The 22,298-nt window shown below is 45.0% G+C and overlaps 1 protein-coding gene across 3 annotated transcripts in view; it reads left to right on the top strand.

The window, feature by feature from the left end:
- Nucleotides 1-2,298: 2,298 nt before the first annotated feature.
- PLXNB2 (plexin B2) overlaps nt 2,299-22,298 on the top strand; it is a 337,649-nt gene continuing 317,649 nt past the window's right edge. Inside the window, exon 1 of one of the 3 annotated variants that reach the window (XM_083399241.1) lies at nt 2,299-3,148. The gene's annotated coding sequence lies outside the window, so the exon portion shown is untranslated. Of the gene's footprint in view, nt 3,149-3,176; nt 3,696-22,298 lie in introns of those variants that run through there. The other 2 variants (XM_083399243.1, XM_083399242.1) reach the window with 2 other exon arrangements.

Raw genomic sequence — 22,298 nt, 5'->3', positions numbered from 1 at the left:
GAAAATAGGTACTCTGCCCATGAAATGTGTACCTACATTAAACAGACGTTAAAAAAAAGTAAAGCTGTAACCATTTGATAGTTCAATACTATGCACACTTGGAAATAACTGCCTCTTAATTCACTGGGACTTGTTTCCAAGTAAGTGCTCATTAGACCACAAGACTTGGAATCATACAGTTGTAAAGTTGGAAGACTTGCTTCCAGATTTCAAAGTTATCGGACGGAAAAGGTACCTGCACAGCTTCCTAGGGCTTACTCTGTTCCACACACCCAAGACTAAAACTAATGGTCCTCTTTTCCCATTGCAAACACATCAATATTTGTGATCAGGGATCTGTAACCTGTCCCTTAACACGTTTGCTCAGAAGTAAGTCTTACTTCCGAAGCGAAAGGCTTCAGGTTTGCGTCATATGGCTCAGCTTACAGTGGACGGTGTCATAAAAGGATCTGTGGTGATTCATACTAATGGGGGCCATTTTAAAAACCACAGAAATAAAAGGCTTGTTTGGAGCCTTTTGAAAGGGTGCAGGATTGCTTAACAGACAAGGTTTATGCTAAGCCAGGGAAGTGTATTTGTACAGTGTACTTCGCAAACCAGGATTCAAACCCCTATTCAGTGGGACAAGAATCTCCCAGTCATCCTCTCTGGTTTCTTCACCCTCATATGTCCCACTCAGAAGCCCATAGCAAATTCAAAACGAGATACATTTCACAGACCCTCCAAGTGTCCCTATTTTCCAGGGACAGTCCTGGATTTACAGAAGTCATCCTGGTTTCTGATTTGATCCCGGAATGTCCCACTTTTCCTTGGAGAAAAGTTTGAGGGTATGGATATATGCGACTCCTGAGCCAAGAGTAGTAAGTATACAATGTTTAGAACAGTTCTGAAGGCAGCCCTGTATAGGGAAGTTTTAAAAATGTTTTATTATGCTTTTAGAAATGATGCAAAGCCTCCCAGAATGGCTGGGGCAACCCAGTCAGATGTGCAGGGTATAAATAGCAAAGTTATTATTAAGGTAAGGTAAAGGTAAAGGACTCCTGGATGGTTAAGTCCAGTGACTATGGGATTGCGGCACTCATCTCGCTTTCAGGCCTAGGGAGCCGGCATTTGTCCACAGACAGCTTTCGGGTCCTGTGGCCAGCATGACTAAACAGCTTCTGGTGCAACAGAATCCTGTGAAACCAGAGCACACGGAAACACCATTTACTTTCCTGCCGCAGTGGTACCTATTTATCTACTTGCACTGGCATGCTTTGGAACTGCTAGGTTGGCAGAAGCTGGGACAGAGCAACGGGAGCTGACCCCATTGCAGGGATTCGAGCTGCCAACCTTCTGATCGGCAAGCCCAAGGGGCTCAGTGGTCTAGACCACAGCACCATCCACGTCTGTAAAGTTATTACAGTCATACCTCATGTTACGTTTGCTTCAGGTTGCGTTTCTGCGGGTTGTGTCCCGCGGCGACCCGGAAGTAATGGAATGGGTTACTTCCAGGTTTCGCTGCTTGCGCATGTGCAGACGCACAAAATGACACCACGCACGTGTGCAGAAGTGGCGAATCGCGACCCACGCAGATGCGGGTTGTGTTCTGTTCAGGTTGCAAACAGGCCTCCGGAACAGATCCCGTTCGCAACCAGAGGTACCACTGTACAGTCATACCTCGGGTTGAATACGCTTCAAGTTGAGTGTGTTCGAGTTGCGCTCCGCGGCAACATGGAAGTAACGGAGCATGTTACTTCCGGGTTTTGCCGCTTACGCATGCGCTCAAAATGATGTAAGGCGCATACGCAGAATCGACGAAAAGTGACGCGTGCATGCGCGCGCAGACGTGCTGTCGCTAGGTACGTTTGCTTCTAGATGCGAAAGGGCTCCAGAACAGATCCCGTTGGTATCTAGCAGTGGTGTAGCGTGGGTTGTCAGCACCCGGGGGAAGGCAAGTAATTTGCGCCCCCTAGAGTGAGTGAGCCAGGTAGGGGCAGAGAGCTGCGAGTGCGAGCGCCCCCCCCCCCCATGTTGCGCCCGGTGCGGCCGGCCCCCCCTGCACCCCCCACGCTACGCCACTGGTATCTAGAGGTACCACTGTATTAGTAACCTTGATGTCCCTAAGGCGTCCCTATTTTCAACTATGAAATGTCGAAGGGTATGATTTCGCTGCCTACAGCGATTCCTCAAAGAAAAACTTCTCTGCACATGCTCAGAGACACTTTCCCTAGCTTACATGCGGAGAGAGAGAGCGCTCAGGTCTAACGCATGATGGGAGATGCAATCCCCGCTGCTGCGCTGCGCCTCCAAGGTCCCGGAACGTGGAGCCGGAGCCGAGCCGTGGCGACCGCCGCCCGAAGCTCGCCCCGCGTCCCCCCCCCCTTCCCTCCCCGTCACGTCAGCAAGCCAATCCCCCTCCGCTCCCCGGGAAGCCTGAGCGGCTGCCGGAGAAGCAAACAACGCGGAGAGGCGCGTCGGAGAGAGAGACCCCTAGCCAAGAGCGCGCGGGAGGCTTCCCTCCTTCGCGCGCACTGAGGGGGGAAAGCAGGCGAGGGCGGGCGGCGGCGGCGGCGGGCTCGAGGGCGGGCCGAGAGCCTCTCTCTCCTCCCCGGACTGGTTCCCTGCCCTGCATTTATTCTTCTTTCCCTCCTCCTCCTCCTCCTCCTCCCAGTTTCCTGTCTGGCTTTGTGCTCGCGACGGATATGTGCGGCGCCCACAGGTGTGTCTCGTCCGCGCCGCTTTTGCCCGGCCAGGAGCGCGAGAGAGGCGGGCGCTGAGGCGCGTCATGTGATGCGCTCCGGCTCTCTGTGGCAGCGGCGGAGGAGTAGTAGTGCTTTTTTCCTCAGCTCCTTCTCCGCCTTTCCTCGGCTCGGGAAGCTGCTTGCCGCCGCCGCCGCCGAGGCTCCCGCGCTGATTTGTGGAGGCTGCTGCTGAGGCGGCGCCTCCGCCCTCCTTCCTTTCCCTCAGAATATGGGCAGCAGCCCGCCGGCCCCGCCGCTGGCTGCTGCGGGTCGTGCGCGCTGCCTCAGGGGGCTGCTGGGCTGAGGCGCGGCCACTTGGGGAGAGAGGGAGCGGCGGAGGCGGCGGAGGCAGCAGCACAAAGGCGCCGCCGCCACCACCACAGACCAGCAGCGTCTTCTCCTTCGTCTGCCGCCTTCCAACTTGGGTAAGTTTCGCGCCCCCCCCCCCCCTCCGCCTCACGAGAGCTCTCCCTGTTGGCGAAGGGGCGGCTCCACCTGTTGAAAGCCTCGAAACCCCTCCCGGGGAATGCTGATTTGCTGAGCCAGTAAGCCAGGCAACCTCTCGGGGAGCTTCCCCCCCCCTCTCCACTCTTCCTTCCCCCTTCCCCTGTGTCGCTGCTTCTTCCCTTCACTGGGCGGCCGCCACTTCGGTGGCTCTTTCGGCGCGTCGAGGAAGTTGCCCGAGCCGATCCCGCCTGGAAGCAGCCGGCCGAGCTGCGATGAGGCCCGGGAGGAAGGGGGAAAGTGGACCTCATTGCCCTGGCGGGTTTAATTCGAGTTAACTGCTGCTGCTGCTGCCTCTTCTTTCTTTTTCCAAAAAACAATAATTGCTCGTCCTGCCTTGTTCGAGCAGCAGATGGTTCCCATTAAGAGCAAAGCCTGGGCTCTTTCCGCTCAACGATGTGGCTGTGGACTTTGATAGCGCTGCGAGGCTTTTGCGAAATGTGAAACTTTCCCAAGGACTAGCTGCTGGTGGGTGAGCTGCGATGGCTGCTTTTCTATCCGATTGCGTTTGTAAACCTCTTTTTTTATATACATGATCAGGGAGAGGAAGCTTTTTAGATCCCTGCCAAAGGTGTTGGGGGAAAGGGAAAAAAAAGACCATCTTATTCCGAGTCTGAGTGAATGTGCGAGCGATTTCTCCGCCTTCCCTTTTAGCACCAGGCTTCTGGAACACCGAGCTGGATTTTAGAGTGCGTTATTATCCTCGGGAGTTTCGTAATCGCCGCTCCACCATTCACATAATTAAAACCCATTCACTCACACCCCATTCATTCTTGTTCGGCTGCGTGTGGCGAGGCAGTGGTGGCTTCAGTGACAATTTTTGACCCTTGGCTCTTGAAGACCCCCTTGTCTCGGTTTCAGATCCTGATTTGGGGGGGGGGGGGTTGAAGGCAGGTCCAGTTTCGTCTTGTCACGGGCAGAAATGACTCGAAACTTTCATAAAGCAGCTCTTTGCCGATTGCAGGCACACACTTTTGCTCTGGGCAGACAGAGAGCTCTTTGCGTGTTTTGTGACTCACTCAGGTTTATTTGCTTTGGAGCTGCACAGCATTGTCTTTGGGGACTATGATCCCAGTGAGACTGTCCGTTCACACGCACGACACTCTGGCCTTTCCAGTTTCTGTGTGCAATAAGGTGCCTGGCTCATCTCTTTCTAGATTTATAAACTGGAATACAGGACACACACCCCAAAGGACCACACACACAAGTATGACTCTGAGATAGTGAACTAAGATTCATTTGTCATTTTTAAATCTAGCAGGATAGAAAGACTCTCTCTTTAATGTCTCTCCATCTTTGAAGTTCAGCTGGCTAGGGGATGAGGCTGTTTTTAGTTACACGCCACCGAAGGAAAGACTCCTACCCTATGCTAACCAGTGCTCACCTGTTGTATCTGGTCCTATGCAAAACATTTTGTGTGTCTCTTTCTGCAACCTAGAATGTACAGTTGGAGAGAGCTTGATGTTTGCATGCATTCTGGTAAAAGAGATCTTGATTTCTGCTTGCATTTTGGTAAAAGAGAACCATTCTTTCTGTCTTGGAGGGCACTGAGAGAACATTGTTGCAGTAACACAAGCCAGTATTCTGCAGTGTTTAGGTATGTAGGATGTATATATACCAGCACCTAGTTGCATGTGTGCATCCCAGCCATAGACATGTTTACTGAAAAGTATGTCCTCCTGAGCTCATTCTCCCCCTCTGATTCCCTCCCAAGGATTACAACTGTAACCTCTTGTTTTGCTTCATTTTTTATCTTTACGAGTTTCCTATTTATAGGTGCTTCCTCCTCCTCCCTGAATAATACGGAGGATTACAACTGTCTGCTCTTGTTTTGTTCCATTTTTTTAAATCTTTGAGTGTTTCTTATTCATATATTCTTCCTCCTTGCCCCAGAATAGTTTTTTCCCCCCTCTCTGGTATATTTCCTAATTCAGAATGTGCACAGTGGCACCAGCTTCCATAAAGAAGCTAGCTAGTGGCTTGGCTTCTTTGGTACTGTCACATGCTGCAATGTAGGAGAAAGGAGAAATTTAGTGAGTGGGTAAAAAATGGTGAATGTTGATACACTGGCCCAACAAATCCAGCATAAAGAGAAGGGAGAGGTAGGGCTCTGATAATGGAGAGAGGATGGTGAGCATTGGCTGCGAAGTGGGGTTTTGACTTCTTACCTGGACAATGTGTACCCCTTTGTTGAGTTACAGGCTTTTTTGGGGAGGGAAGAGGACAAAAAAACCCTAAGATTTGGAATACTAAACAGTACAGTGGTACCTCGGGTTAAGTACTTAATTCGTTCCGGAGGTCCATTCTTAACCTGAAACTGTTCTTAACCTGAAGCACCACTTTAGCTAATGGGGGCCTCCTGCTGCCGTGCCGCCAGAGCACAATTTCTGTTCTCATCCTGAAGCAAAGTTCTTAACCCGAGGTACTATTTCTGGCTTAGCGGAGTCTGTAACCTGAAGCGTATGTAACCTGAAGCATATGTAACCCGAGGTACCACTGTAACTGGTTATGGGATCATCTGCACCACTACTCTGTGCAAAAAAAAAAACCCAACCCAAGGACTACATGGAGAAAGATATAGAATGGATTTATTATAGTTGATGACCTTAGCTTCTTGTGATCTAATCTGGGTTTGAATTTGCACTTTAGCAACCCGTGAGTTAGAGAGTTTAAGTTGTATCCAGTGATTTCAGAATAGTAATTGAAATGAAGCACGCGGTTTATTGATACACAGTGTTTAAATCTGAAAATATTATCTCTGTGAAGAAAACAATGTTTCAAATGTCTAAGAGGAAAGAAATGGCAACATAAAGGAAAACAACATACTGAGATATAGTCCTTAGAAAACAATACTGTTTAAAAGTAGCATTGTAGTTTCATTGACAAAGCAATGAATTAGAGGAGTTTCAAATATTAGAGGAAGTAATATGTAGATGATCATAATTCCTAACTAAGGCAAAATGTAACTGGGAACCCACGCTTTTAGGCATGCCGTTGCTCATTCCAGCATATTCTTCAAAACAATTAAATAACGCTGTGTTTCCACATCTGCTTTGACATGTGTTGCTATCTTACTTCTTAATAAGGTAAAATATGATATACTTATCAGGTCCTTAACACCCAAGATGTCAACACTTCATGTTGTCTGTCACTCTGATTCATCTAAAAGTTGCAAGAAACTTACACAGAGTTAAACTTTTTGATTATTGACATCCATTTCGGTCCATTCCAATGTTTGCTGAAGTTGGTAGCTCCTTGGGCCTAGCAGAGGTCAGACTAACAGCAAGTTCACCACCAATTAAGTTATATTGCTCTGTTATCCCAGATATCTATCGCTCTGCAGGAGGGCTCAGTGTACTTGGGTGGATGAAAACCATTCTTGTGTTGCAGAGTGAGATTGAGAGATCTGAGTATGCCATCATTTTCTAACTACTGAGTAGTGGTAGATATGCTTGTTGATATAGAAATATGGAACACAGACTGTTGATTCCAGAGAAACAAATAGTGGAGGGTTTATAGACACTTCTTTTTCAGCAGAAATTCTTCTGAAGCTTCGGTTAACCATAATCAAAGATGGAATGGCATGGATTTTATTTCACATCAAATGTTACTCTTAGAACTAAGCTATAGAGCAAACATGCCAGGAAAAGAAATAACAGCTAGCAAAAAAAAAACACCAGATCAAGTAGGCCCAGAGGTCTCCCTGATGAGCCAGGTGGCGCCTGTGGGGTCACATAGTAGGTTTTCCTAAAAATGGCATTCCACAAAACTGGCATTGCCTCATTGAACATCATTTGGCAGGGGATCTGGAGCAATGCCTAAGGTAGAATATGTAGGGTTTTAAAGGTAGCTGAATTGAAATTAATGGTCAGAATTGAATGGGCCATCAGCGCACAACATACTGAACTGAAGAATTATGGACCATTTGGTTAGGTGCTACTTAACACACCTGGCAAGGGACGTGGGTGGCGCTGTGGGTTAAACCACAGAGCCTAGGGCTTGCTGATCAGAAGGTTGATAGTTTGAATCCCCGTGACGGGGTGAGCTCCTGTTGCTCTGTCCCAGCTCCTGCCAACCTAGCAGTTTGAAAGCATGCCAGTGCAAGTAGATAAATAGGTACCGCTGCGGTGGGAAGGTAAACAGCATTTCCTTGTGTTCTGGTTTCTGTCATGGTGTTCCGTTCTGCCAGACGTGGTTTAGTCATGCTGGCCACATGACCCAGAAAGCTGTCTGTGGACAAACGCCTGCTCCCTCACCCTAAAAGCGAGATGAGCGCCACAACCCCATAGTTGCCTTTGACTGGACTTATCCGTCCATGGGTCCTTTACCTTTTACACCTGGCAATAGCACCTGCACAAGTTGAAGCCCGGGTGTTCTTCAAGACCAACCCTATGTAGAATGTGTAATCAAGAGGCAAAAATGACAGTTGCCAAATCTAATGGATTTTATCCTATGTGTCAAATGTGCCCTGTGCTCTGCTGCCCTTAGGGTTATTCTGCTCTTGGCATTTTGCAACACCAAAGTAGTGTAACTAAATACAATGCACGCTTTCCCCTTTCAACCTACGGGCAGCTGCTGTGTTTGTTTTAACTGAACTGAGAAATTTGCCCGTTGCTTTGCACTGGCTTCAGCCAGGAAGTACTAGATAAATAGCAGTCGCCACAAGCTTTGTGTGCTGGTCAGGTGTGCATTAAGACAGTTGTGGGCATATTTGCAGGATCTACTTTTATTTTACTATATTGCTATTGGACTGCTAGCACTGCTTGAAGGCACACGCTTTCACTTAGGTGAATAGAATCATAGAATTGCAGAGTTGGAAGGGACCCTGAGGATCATCTAGTCTAACCCCCCTGCAATGCAGGAGTATGCAGCTGTCGCATATGGGGATTGAACCTGCAACCTTCGTGTTATCAGCACCATGTCCTAACCAACTGAGCTATCCAGGCCCTCCAGAATACGCAGATTTCGTTAAGGCTAACTGTAGCTGATGGAGTCCTTTTGCTCTATTGATCGTTTTTAATTATGGTCTTAAGGTGATTACGTTTTGTTGTTTTAATGTATATGCTTATAAACAGGCCTGGGATCTTAACTGATGAAGGGTGATTAAGAAATGGAGTAGATAATAATAGGAGGAAAAACAGAAGCTCATGATCCACTGACTGGAGTTGGCTACAAAATAGTGTTTGTGTGAAGTGCAAAGCCTGATTTAAAATGATGTGTCACATATAACCTATATATATGAGTTTGCAACCACATTTGAGTTACTATGGAACAGAGATTCCAGCAGCCTCATTTAGGGGCTGCAGAGAAGGATGGTGGGTTTTGGCTATTTATCTTGCTAACTGAGAGCCAAAAAACCTTGCCAACCTACTGCAAATCACCCAGTGATCTGCTAATAGATCGAAATGTACCATCTGCCCAACCCTCTATTAGAAGGTTGGCATGAACAAAAATCTAGAGTTCCTGAAGAAGCGAATGCTATTTAAGTTGCATGTTTTGCTCAGTATTAAGCAAGCAAGGAACTAAAACCTCATGCAATCTATTGGTTTTATTTTCTCTTTGTTGTATGAGAGAACCACAATAACTCAGTATTATGGAACTTATGTGATTTCAGTATATCATCAGTGCAGCAAATAAAAAGTACTGCTGTACCCTTGACAAACATTAAAAAGTAAGATGCCAGGCAGACTTGTCTGAAAATTTAAGGGCTGACCATGTTGACATTCATAGAAATACAGTGGTACCTCGGGTTAAGTACTTAATTCGTTCCGGAGGTCCGTACTTAACCTGAAACTGTTCTTAACCTGAAGCACCACTTTAGCTAATGGGGCCTGCTGCTGCTGCCGTGCCACCGGAGCATGATTTCTGTTCTTATCCTGAAGCAAAGTTCTTAACCTGAAGCACTATTTCTGGGCTAGCGGAGTCTGTAACCTGAAGCGTATGTAACCCGAGGTACCACTGTAGTGTTTTTGGTTGGACCTTATGGTTTGTGTATATTTAAATAGCTTTCTGGCACAGTATGCAGCTTCGTGGTCCTACAATGGTTGCAGGAAGATTCAATGAATGTCTTCTCATTCTGTTGTACTTGGTCGATTTTTTCTGTACACAATGTGCATAATAATCTTTATGGTTTTTAAAAAGTAGCTACTGCATGTACCCTCCTTGCTTCCAGTGTAGGACTTAAATTTTAGAAAACAAGGAGAGGCATTTGGGAAATGTCTTCAGTTTAAAAACAGATCGTCCAATTATCATGAGCCTCAAATGTGAGTTGTCCCCACACCTTCATGGATCTCAGTGATAGTGAACCGTTGAAGATATGCCCTTGAACTTTCACCATTGGCTGTTTTGCCTATTTTTGGTTCTCTTGACCCACAGCTACACTCCATTGCACACCCTCAAGGACTGTGTAGGCCTGATAAACTATTTGCTAGCAAGAAGCCAAAGAGGAAGAACAGTAGTATTGAGCTTTCTGTTTCACATGGTTCAGGCTCTGGTAGAAGAGATGGTGAATACAGTTTGGCTCAAGTGGTCTTTCCACCCATGCGGAAAATGTGGGAGTGGGCAGCTGTTTGGAAACTGCAGCTGTTGTCACTGGCTATCTCAACATGTACCAGTGACTGAGTCACCCTCCCTGCTTTCTATTACTGTAGAAGGGGATTTGTGCAAGTGAGGTCTAAAGTATCTTGAACTTGGAACAATTTCAGAAAGTTTCCAAACAGACTTTGAAATGTTAGTTCCTATAATGCTTCAGGAATTTGGATGAAATAACTCTCAGCAACTTGTTGAAACCTGTTTGGATCCTTGCCTTGTGTGGGAGTATAGGAAAACATAAGTACATCCTAGTTTGGGGAGGTAGAAATGGAGGGCAGGTTGATGCCATAATGTGAAATAAGTCTTAATTCAGTGAACCTACCTGGCAACTCAAAGGAGCAGTACAGTATGATAACACTTACCTTCCTGATTTCTGAAATCTTCAGCTAATTTTTTAAAAACAGGATTTACGCCATGAAGTTCTGTAACACTTGGAGCGCTGCCAGAAATTAGTTGCTGCTACACTGAACAAATATTAATAGCAAGGATTTTATGCTTGCCATTCTCCTAGTTATTCTTCCATTCTCCAAACAGAATACAGCTCCCCAGATGTTATGCAAATTCACCGCAGAATTACACAGTTACCATATTTAAGACTTGATCATAACTCAGGACTTCAGTGTCCAGGTTGTAGATTTTCATGCACGGGAAAATCCTTGCAAAATTAAACTACAAACACACACAGCATTAGAAACACAGATATATAACCTAGGCACCAAATGGCTCCTTAAACCAGGGTTAACAGTTGCCAAAACAGAATGCCTACTTGCCATTTTGGGGCCAGACATCTCGAAAGTTGTATTTTTCAATATGACTTTTGGGTTCCTGAAATTCATCCTGATGGTGCAGATAAAATATAATGGATAGAATTCCACAGGATGTGTTGCTGTTGTGTTAAAAGGGTCAAGATTCAAGGATCCCCAGGCATGCAGCTCCAGATGGTGGAGACATCAGGTACCATCCAGGCACCCAGGTATCGTCACTTGGTTGCCAAGTGGCTGACAGCAAGGTACAAAATGCTCCCGGTGAATTTTGAATGCTGCGCACACACAGAGACACCTCTGGGGTGTTTGCAACTTAAGTTATACTCAAAGTAGACCCATTGAAATTAAGGGCGCTCAGCAAATTGTGTCTCATTATTTCCAGTGGGTCTGCTCTGTGTAGGACTAATGTTGGATGCAACCATTTATTTTAAATTAGTCCTGGAAGTGCCAGAGGGGCCCTTTCTTTATGGCATGAGCAGCACTGTGGCACAGCTCCTTCCAGTTTTGTGAAGATAACATCAGAAGCCACAGGCTACAAGAAAGAGTGTTCCACATTGCTGTCTCTTGTCACCCTTGCTTCTGTTTCTAGGACCAGCAACATGTGTTCCCATGCTATGTGGAGAGAGAATCCTGGAGTAAACGGAGATCCTTTTTGTTCATTGGATTGTTGATTAATACCAACCCTTTAACAGAATGAAGAAACTGGTGAAATCATTTTATACTGCTTTACAACCAACAGGAAATTAATTCAATATAAGGCAATCAATGGAGGGTTTGGTTTTGTGTGAGTGATAGAATCTTATACTTGAACATGAAGAGATTGTGAAGAACCGTTATCCACCTCTCTCTTTGCAGACCATAGTGTGCCCTAAGCAAAGTACTGCAGAAAGGTTGCCTGAAAAAACAACAACCACTGGATAACTCAAATCAAGAAGGCATGAGACACTTTACAGGAAAAGGCAAAGAATGAAAGTAGCATGTCTGTTGCACTTGCCCCGTTATGAAAACCGCTGAAATGGTGTGATGTACCCTAGGCTACCTCTTATTTGCCTATCTGAATGGAAAGAAAACTGGAGTGTTACTTAGTTCAGGCTATTGCCCTCCCATGTGCTAGGGGAGTCCTGTAGTGTTTTGTTGTATCTGCTTTGGGGAAATCATTTGGGGTATGTTTTAGCCCTTGGATAACTGCACATACTGGAACACTTAATTAAAGCAGATAAGTATTATCAAAGATTATTATGCAAAGTCTAACATGGTTCCAACTTGGATTTTACAAAAATGAATAAATCAATGCAGATTATATCGAAATCAATAATGTGTGTTTTAAGAATTTAAAATTGGATTTTAAGTGCCTTGCTCTGTACTCTCTGGAGGAAATGCTATGCTGACCTGAATTAAAAATCTATCTCTTGAACAACAGATAATACTTAGCTAGCTGCTAGCTTTTCCTTATGACCATGTTTTTATTATTGAAGGAGTTCCTTTAACACTGTTCAAGTTATAATTCTATATGCACTTACTTTGGAGTAAAAGCGTTGCAGCAGCCGAATCCTGAAGAACAGTCAGTTCCCCAAAGCCTGTTGGAACAAGAAAGAATATGAGGGTTACTACCCATATTTGACAGGACACGGGTGGCGCTGAGGACGTGGGTGGCGCTGTGGGTTAAAGCCTCAGTGCCTAGGGCTTGCCGATCGAAAGGTCGGCGGTTCGAATCCCTGCGGCGGGGTGCGCTCCCGCTGTTCGGTCCCAGCGCCTGCCAACCTAGCAGTTCGAAAGCACCCCTGGGTGCAAGTAGATAAATAGGGACCGCTTACTAGCGGGAAGGTAAACGGCGTTTCTGTGTGCGGCTCTGGCTTGCCAGAGCAGCGATGTCACGCTGGCCACGTGACCCGGAAGTGTCTTTGGACAGCGCTGGCCCTTGGCCTCTTTGAGTGAGATGGGCGCACAACCCTAGAGTCTGTCAAGACTGGCCCATACGGGCAGGGGTACCTTTACCTTTACCTTACCCATATTTGACAAATTTTGGTGCAGAAATACCATCACAGCCGGGATGTGACTTCTGTGTTAGGAAGCAGCGGGATAGCACTTGTGTTGCACACAAAAGTTCCTGGGTTCACTTCCACTGAGTTCTACAGGACAAAAAAATTGATAGTGGCTAATGTGAACTCATTAAGACACCAGCCAGTATATTGTTGTCTATACTAAAGGCATCCGAGAGATTAAACAATATATAAAGATGTAACAGCATTTATTATCTGCTATGAGTGTCCCTATGGTGAGGCCATTAAAACAATGGATTTTTGTGTGTGTCATACTATACTTTTTTGTTTGTTTGCATCCTGCCTTGGGAATGCTGATCCAACACCAAAGGTGTGGAGTATGAAATCTGCATCTATGTCTGTCCATGTGAACCCAGAGCCTTGTAAGCAAACTCTAATCCCTTGGCTAAGTTAAAAGTTGAGATAAAAATGTGTTTGCCTGACTCCCCAAAAGAAGAAGAAGAAGAAGAGTTTGGATTTGATATCCCGCCTTTCACTCCCTTTAAGGAGTCTCAAAGCGGCTAACATTCTCCGTTCCCTTCCTCCCCCACAACAAACACTCTGTGAGGTGAGTGGGGCTGAGAGACTTCAAAGAAGTGTGACTGGCCCAAGGTCACCCAGCAGCTGCATGTGGAGGAGCGGAGACGCAAACCCGGTTCCCCAGATTAGGAGACTACCGCTCTTAACCACTACACCACACTGGCTCTCTGGTACCAGGCAAAGGTTTCTGAGGAGGGCATTCCAAAGTTGGGTCACCACCACCAAAATAAGTTCCTTTCCTCAGAAGATCTCAGAGTCGTACATCTCAAAGGAGAGCACTTTGAATTAGGTCCAGAAACAGATTGGGAGCTGGTACATCAGTAAAACATTCATAATGTTCTGGGAAGGCACTGGGCTAGTGTATGCATAACAGAGCCTTGCAGCTATATTTTGAAATAAAGTTTCTGGGCCATTTTCAAAGGTAGCCCCTTGCGTAGCATAAATGCAGTAGTTTACCTGCCCTCAACAAAGGAATTGATCATTTGGTGTGAAAGGCCATTTAGTTCACCATTGCTGGACTCCTTGGCTAGATAGTTCCGCTTGTTTCTCCTTTGCCCCAGTGTACAAATCTCCTATTGTTCTAGGTGCTTTTTGCAATGGGGAATTTCATTAGTGCGAGCTGTTTCTGAGCTCTGGGCGCAGTACTGTGCCTAAGATTTCAGATTAAAACTGCAGAGTGGAAGGAAAGGAGGACCCTTTTCTGCCTCCCCACTTCCAGCTACACTCTGAAGACTTGAGATGAGACCCTCTTAAGAATATTAGGGAGGCAGGCAGGGGAAGGACTAGAGCAGGTATCCCCAACCTTTGGCCCTCCAGATGTTTTGGACTACAATTTCCATCATCCCTTACCACTGGTCCTGTTAGCTAGGGATCATGGGAGTTGTAGGCCAAAACTTCTGGAGAGCCACAGGTTGGGGATGCCTGGACTAGAGCATGTGAAAAATGAACATAATATTTTAGCTGCAGTTCATTCATTTTCAGCTTTGTATTCTTGCTATTAAAAAAGGTGCGCATAGGCAAACTTGGCCCTCCCAATATTTTGGGACTACAACTCCCATGATCCCTAGCTAACAGGACCAGTGGTCAGAGATGATGGAAATTGTAGTCCCAAAACATCTGGAGGGCCGAGTTTGCCAATGGCATTCCATTGTTGCACCCATAACCTCGGTTTAAGGTACCATTTAGCTCCTAGCTTTTATATCTCAGTTTATAACACTGCTTTGCCCACTAATATTCATCTGGTGCCAAAACTATTCACCTCTCCCCTCTATTGGAGCATTTGACTCTGCTTCTCAAATCCTTTCACTAGGTTTCTGTTTTGCATAACAGAACTCCCCACGTCCTTGTCCCTCGGTATCTGTCATACCTGTTATTTGTAAGGCTGAATGTGTGTGTATATATATGTAATGTGGTATACATCAGTTACAACAGTTGCTGTATATAATCATAGTACAACTTCAAGCATCCTGTCCTCACCTTCAAGGGGACACTCATCAATGAGGTCCAAGCAACTGCAACAAGCAGTTGTTTATCATACTGCCAGTAAATACACTACATTTTTTCTGGAGTCTGGCTGACTAATGCAAAATGGACTTCTTGAGACTCCTCTCTCCTGTAATTGAAAACTTTTCCAGGGTGGGTATGCCAATCGAGTTGGATTAGTATCCACATCGTGATGATTATTGGCTTGAGGAACACCTGGGTCTTTTTAGTAGTGCAGATGGCTAGGGCAGTCCAGTCAAGACTTCTGAGAATTGCTCTGGTGGTTACACAGGCTTGCAGCTTTCCTGACTTCATGCTGGGAAGCTAACTCCTTTCGCTTGCTCTCTAAATGTCTCATAACAAACAGGTTCTCATTGCAAATGTCCCTGGCTTTTTCACAGAAGCCAGTATCTTGTAGTGCAATCATAATTGCATTATGTTACTGGCATTTTATTAAAAACATGCTTTGAATAACACATGTTTTATGAATTTATGTGAGAGCCGATGCTGTCATGCACTGCTGGACTTTCTGTGTGAGCAGCCAAAGAGGAGCATTCTCATTTCTTAAATAATTTCCTACTATTTAATCCGATGATCAGCAAACTGTTCTTTGGACTGCAGATACGTTGAGGAACCTACAGCTTTATGAAGTTCCTCTTCATTGTTTTAATGGGAGGGAAGAGTGAACCACAGCTTGGGGTGCCTCTTCTCTCTTGCTAAGCCCCCTCCCCAAAGCCCGCTGACTTTAGTAGGAGCAGTGACAGAAAGGGGGGGGGGGAGGGCGGTACTGGGGTGAAGAGGATTTTGATATCGCTCATATTTGACATTGCATTTGGTGGTCCAACGTAGTCCTGGGCAGTGTTAGAAACTCAAATATTACATAAGCTAATCACCAAATTGCAACTTAAACCTAGGTTATGGTTGCCACAAATAAATGTCCATGAGCCTTTCTTTTTAATCAGTGAAATAGTAATAGTAGTAATAATAATAATCAGTTTTCATTTCTATACCACTTTTATCTTTTCAAGAAAAAAAAATCGAACATCAAATCAAACTGGAATAAAACAAATTCAAGCTTCAAGAAAAATATTTCAGGTCCTTCTCTAAGTGATATTTTCCCATATTTATTTACCTACTTAATTTGTAGAGCTGACCTATAGCAGAAGTGCTCTAGGGAGCCAGTGTGAAGTAGTGGTTAGAGTGTTGGACTAGGACAGGGGTGTCAAACTCAAATTTATCGGGGGCCGCATCAGCAGTTTGGTCACCCTCAAAGGGCCGGTTGTATCTGTAGGACTTACAGTACAGGAGAGAAGGGTTCAGGCATCCGTTGGATCTGTCACATCACAGGATGGCATGCGCTCAATCAGTGGCGTAGCGTGGGTTGTCAGCACCCGGGGCAAGGCAAGTAATTTGCGCCCCCTAACCCGGGGCAAGGCAAGTAATTTGCGCCCCCTAACCCGGGGCAAGGCAAGTAATTTGCCCCCCCCCCGCTGCACTGTCCCTCCCCCAGATAGTCCCTCGCTCTCTCTCTGCACCACACGCCTGGCACCCTCCCCTCCACAGTGGGCGGCGACCCGGCGGCTCAGATCGGATTCGCACAGTCAGCACTGCAGTGAGAGAGAGTGAGTGAGCCAGGTAGGGGCAGAGAGCTGCGAGTGCGAGCGCCCCCCCCCCCAGATGTTGCACCCGGTGTGGCCGGCCCCCCCCTGCACCCCCCACACTATGCCACTGCGCTCAATATAAAAACAAGTGGCGGTTTCCTGAATGCATGTAAAGTGGAGGTTTCCTGTGTAGAACGGCCGGCGCCGCTAGAGGGCAGATGTTCTCTGGCTTGTAGGCTGCCGCGCATGCGTTGAAGAGGCAGCTTTCTTGTGTCAAAAAAAAAAAAAAAAAAAGCGAGAATAAAAGGCGAAGGCTGGCGGTCGGCGGCGGCTACACGGGCCACATGAGGAGGTCTGGCAGGCCGGATTCGGCCCGCGGGCCTTGTGTATGACACCTGTGGACTAGGACCTGGGAGTTGAGGGTTCAAATTCCCCACTCAGTCAAGGAAGCTCATGGGATGACCTTGGACCAATCACAGCCTCTTAACCTACCTCACAGGGTTGTTTAGGGATTAACTGAGGAGCAGGGGGGGGTGAACCGTGTACTCCTTGGAGGAAAAGGTGTGATATAAATGTAATAAATAAGCTCTTCTGTTTACCTGCTTAAGAAAGCTGGAGGGGCTATCCAGATGGGAGGTGTCTGTTGTCAACCTGGCATCCAGAGATCTCCACGGGGGGTGCAATTGGACCCATGCCAGTCACAAAATGTGCCTGGCGCCTGGCTAATTTTGAACACCGGTGCACTTCAGGAGACAGTGGCTCCTCCTTTCCCTCAGCTGTCACTTAGCAACAGCCCTTAGAGGAGAGATGGGAAGCAGAACTCTGCTGTGGAGACCAGCTCCATTTGGTTTCTCCTCTCTGGGTTCATTAAAGTTGGTTACCATAGAAGCTACTATGTCACTTTATGAACTGGTGCTTGAGCTTGGTTGCTTTCCATTTCCCCTTCTCATCCCTTTTGTGCTGCATTTCTTGTAAGCCTGTTGCTCAGAACTGTTGCATTTTTATTGATCTTCTGGGAACCCTTTAGGCCAACTTCCAAGAGACTGCGATCTACTCACATAGTTAAAAACTGGCAGTGACCTATCCCCTTTTGGGGGGTACAGGGCAAAGTTGTTGAGCTTTCTTTAGAGGAGCCAAAGTTGTTGAGCATCTTTGGGGGAGCCAGTGATCTGCCAGTGATCAACCACAGGCGTCCAGTGATCTACTGGTAGATCATGATCTACCTATTGGACATGCCTGCTTTAGGCTAAAGGGAAGGGTTCAGAATGATTTAAATAAATAACACCTTTAGTGTGACAACAAATTAATTACACAGCCCACAGCAGACATGTGTATTACCCTAAATCCCCCATACACAACAGGTGTTTGTCTATTATGACCTAAGTGTTTATTCAACCAATGTGAAAAATTGGGCAGGAAGATTTTTATCTAAGCCATTTATTTTAGCTAAACCAATGGTAGAGTCCAGGAGTGTGCAGCTACTCCTCAGTTTATTTTTCCTGACTACAACTGTGCTGTGCTGTGTGTGTGTGTGTGTGTGTGTGTGTGTAGGTAATATTACCCCAGTAGCTGCTGAGCAAAAGCAGTTGTACAAACAATCCTTTTCTAGTGTATTTAGTAAATAAATATTATGTGTGACTCAGCCCACAAAGTTTTATAGAATTGTTCTCTTATAAAGATTGAGACCAGAATTTGAATACTACTGTAAGTCCTTGGGTGCTTTTCTTTGCCAACGGAAGTGTGAAGTTATGTTTCAAAGAATCCCTCAAATATTAATCGACACCTTTTATTTAATGAAGCTGTTAAAATACTGCCTTCTAATTACCATGACTTGTGAGATCAGATCTGTTTGTTTTCAATAGGAGGCCAACACATACAATTTCTTTGTTAAATACATCACCAGAGGATTGTTCGCTTGCCATCTATAATGGAATTCCGCAAATTGTTAAATCCTGTCAGATATGATTGATATACTGTAGTGGTTGAATGAACTTGAGAGGGTGGAAACTTTATGCTTTGCCTTTTGAATATTAAGGGAATAAGAGCCATAGCCCTACTTGTTCTATTTCCTTCTCCAGTGGGAGTGGGAAAGCACTTTAAAAAGTTTTTAATATGCATTGTGGGCCACATTAGCAGTCAAACTTATTTTCCCCTAGTGAGTTACTTAACAGCTGATGGAAGCTCCAGTTGTAATGAATGCACACCAGTTTTTAAAAAAAACGGTATAAATTACAAATTCAGATAAACAATTTAAATTTCTTTTGAGCACCCCCCAAAACTACACACGCATTTAATTATTTTATCTTAAAGGCTTTTATTCAAGCAGAAACTACCTTTGTAGCTAAATTGCAAAAAAGTTAGTAAGGTTCTACAGGAGCAGGCTTGCTCAATATTAATTGAAGGGAGGGGTCTGCAACTATCACCTAGCTTTGCTCCTTCTGCAGGTGTAGAGTTCATAGATTTGACAATTAATAAGCTTTGCAAGTGATGTCAAGGCCAAGGAAAACATAACAATCCATGCAGTTGTTTATAAAAAATATTGTACTGGATTCTCCTGGTGCTATTTTTTTATTACCTTATGCAACATTGAATTTTGTTATAGAAGTGCAATTAATAAACACAACAGAATGTTCTTGATCCTGAATCTATTATATTGCCAGTAAACCTCTGCTTCTATAACTATTTCCTCTTTGCAGATAAGTTAGCATATGGCCATTCATTGTTTGACTTTTCATTTTGTTGAAAAGAGGATGCTGGGATGCAAACTGATTTCAGTGGGTTCTCGCTTTGTTAAACCTTTGGTATGCGCATTTTATACTTTTATTTTGAGAAAAGCTGGTATATAGGGCTAGTGATACCTGAACTGATTTAAAATGTCTTGTAAAAATGTATTTTATGTACAGTGGATGTCGAAGGTTACTGCATTTAGCTCTTAATTGGGTTGTTTTCCTTCTAAGCAAAGCTTTGTAGTGGTATTTAATCACTTCTGTATAACATCTCAATGTACAAAGGATTAGGTGCCCAAGACCTTCTATTGGGTTTCAAGGTGTAATGGAATTCAAACAAAAATCTCCCCAATCCAGCCCAACACCATTATCTGCATTACTGTATATTGTTGGCATCTGCCTGTCTTGAGAAACAATGGAGTGCATTAGCAGCAGTAACCTCCAGGTGCAAGCCTAGGCAGTGTGTATGGAGGTCCTAGGTTGCCAAGACAACAAGTCCCGCCTCTCAGCAACATTGATGTGGTCCAAAGGAAAGCAGGGCAATACATTTGGCACCAGCTTGGCTGCAGGAGTTGCCAGAAGGAGGCATACAAGGTACCATCCAACAGTTTTAGGGAATCTGCTCTGGATTTGTGTAGGGGTTTCTTTTCCCGAATGGGACATGGGTGGCGCTGTGGTCTAAACCACAGAGACTATGGCTTGCTGATCAGAAGGTTGGCAGTTTGAATCCCCAGTGATGGGGTGAGCTCCCGTTGTTCGGTCCCAGCTCCTGCCCACCCAGCAGTTCAAAAGCACGTCATGTGCAAGTAGATAAATAGATATTGCTCCAGCAGGAAGGTATATGGTGTTTCATGATCCAGAAAAACTGTCTGCAGACAAACGCCGGCTCCCTCGGCCTATAGAGCAAGATGAGCGCACAACCCCAGAGACGTCCACGACTGGACCTAATGGTCTTTACCTTTACCTTCTTTTCCCAAAGATATCTCACAAGGCAATGGAGATTTAGGGTAAGAGTTTTCCTTCTCCTAGATGGGCTACCTTCCCAGTTAAAGAGCCCTATGCAGAAACTTCCCTTAAAGCATGTGCAGAAACAGCCTTCTTGACCATTGGACCCACCATTGGTCTCGTTCGCTAGAATCTGTCTTCACATGCAGGGGAAGTCCCTAACTCACTGCGGGTTTGAGACCCATTGGCCACCCTTACCTAGTTTAGCTGACCAGTCGAAGCCATTTCCCAGTTGGCTGCTATTAAATGCTGGCAGTTTCTAATAGCCACCGATCAGAGCTGAGTGCAGAATGAGGCCCACAGGTGGACAAACTTCACCAGAAGGAGCACAACGTGTGTCAGTTTGCATTTCTTAATGCAGAATGTATTGATCTGATGTGTAGATCTCTTTCCTATTTTGATTAACACAAGAGGATTAACACAAGAGGCTACTAGAAGCTTCTCTGTGTGAGACAAGCAGGCAGAAACTTCATGATTGTTTTGGGTTATACCTTTTGGGAAGCTGGTTTGAACTATCTCTTCCAATTAAGGTCATGCTGACTATAAATATATAAGAACAGAAGGTGCCTGGGCTTTACTTTCTCTTTCTGTCTCTCTTTTGTTCTGGTGTGGTGTTCTGTACATAGTATGCTTAGTGTTAAGGTTTAGTCTTGTTATAAGTTTTTGCAAGTGCTGCAACTGGATTTTTTTATGGACTGTGCCAATCCTGAATGTATGTGGATTTGTGACCATTGTGCTCATTTGCCTACAGCTGGATGAAGTACTATTGCCTCTGGTCTATTTTTGGGAAGCAATGTGTTTTAATTTTTTTCCTCCACACATATGACAGTGTGCCCCCCACCAGAGGTGCTACCCGTACCCCGCTACTGTATATACTTTGAGGAAGGCACAGATTAAGTTGATGGTATGTTTGGTGGGATTTGAAAGCAAATAAACCACCCATGTGTGTATATCAATTGCATAATAAAGCACTTCCCTGAAATCTGATGACTTCTAAAGTTTAGCTTTTTCATTTTGAGGAGTTGGATGTTTGAAAATTTCTCTTAGTTAGAGGACTCAGTTATTCCAAGAAGGTTGCCTAAAAATGTGACAAACGTTAATTTGCAGCTGACCTCTGCATATTTGTCACATTTCAGCCCTTCATTTTAGCCATAATTCCACCAGGTCAGCTTGTTTTACAGCTGGTACCTGTTACCCATCCTCATCACCAAGTGTTTGTGTCCCATCTGCCATCTGAAAAAGCCTCCGCTCACTGTGATCTCCTCCTCCAGCAGCAGATGCTAAGGGGCTTGCAGGACTGCCACTGGTGTCTCTGACTCAGCCCTGTACAGATTGACTCTCAGCACGCCGTTGCAATTGGATATAATTGGGCAGTTGCATTTCTGAAAGTTGATGCATGCTGAGCTCAGCATGTGCCAACAGTGGTTGTGGGACTCTGCGTGCGCACTGCTGGAATTGAAACATAGTGCAGGTTGAGGCATGTATCACCTGGATTTTTATTCAGTGCAGATTGGAGGGACTGGCACTCTTCCTTTTCTTCCCATTTCTTTACATATAGGGATCTATTACTTTTGAGTTACGAAAGATGGGAATTGAAGAAATCTAGCTACATAGATCATGAAGGCATGCCACTTCTCTGTGGAACGGCTTGCAATTATAGAGCATATAAAGGATGCTCTGGTAGTCAGAAGACATTGTTTGTGGAAGAAAGTAGTTGCATTTTCAGTCTTAACACAATACTGGGTAGTTCTGGCCATGCTAAGGATTACCATTCTGTTGGAAGCTGTATAATGTTTAGTGCGTTGAGTGTGAACTGAATATGGAAGATTACCTAAATTGTTTTTTCAGAATCCAAGCATTTCTCCAGTTTTCGTTTCTATGCAATTTTTTCCCCAAAAAACCACATCAATATTTTAATGTAGATTACTTTAGGGATTATTTCTCTTTCACAGGCTAATCCTGTTATCAAAACATAGTATCTCAACTGCTGCATAACACTTGAGCTTTGCTAATTATATTTTTGCAACCTGTGTTGCTTATACTGCTGCTTTTTTCAAAGATTATCATGTATACCATACCCCTGTAAGGACACTTGAATTTTATTTTCCCAGTTGTGTCAATTGGTCATTATCTTTTCATTCCAGTCCTCACGCCTGTAAATAAATAAGCACATTTCAGAAATATACACAACGGCTAATTTTTTTGTGAACTCCCCCCCCCCTTTCAAATGTCAAGCCGTAAGCCAAACTTTGTCACCTGTAATATAAATAAATCTACTTAAATGAAAATTCTCTCAGCAGAAATCAGCCTGGAACCTTAAAAC

The sequence above is a fragment of the Podarcis tiliguerta genome, assembly GCF_965153285.1.
Source record: "Podarcis tiliguerta genome assembly, chromosome: 10".
Taxonomy (NCBI): Eukaryota; Metazoa; Chordata; class Lepidosauria; order Squamata; family Lacertidae; genus Podarcis; species Podarcis tiliguerta.
Note: the sequence above shows the minus strand (reverse complement) of the source record. Positions and strands in the feature narration are given on the sequence as shown.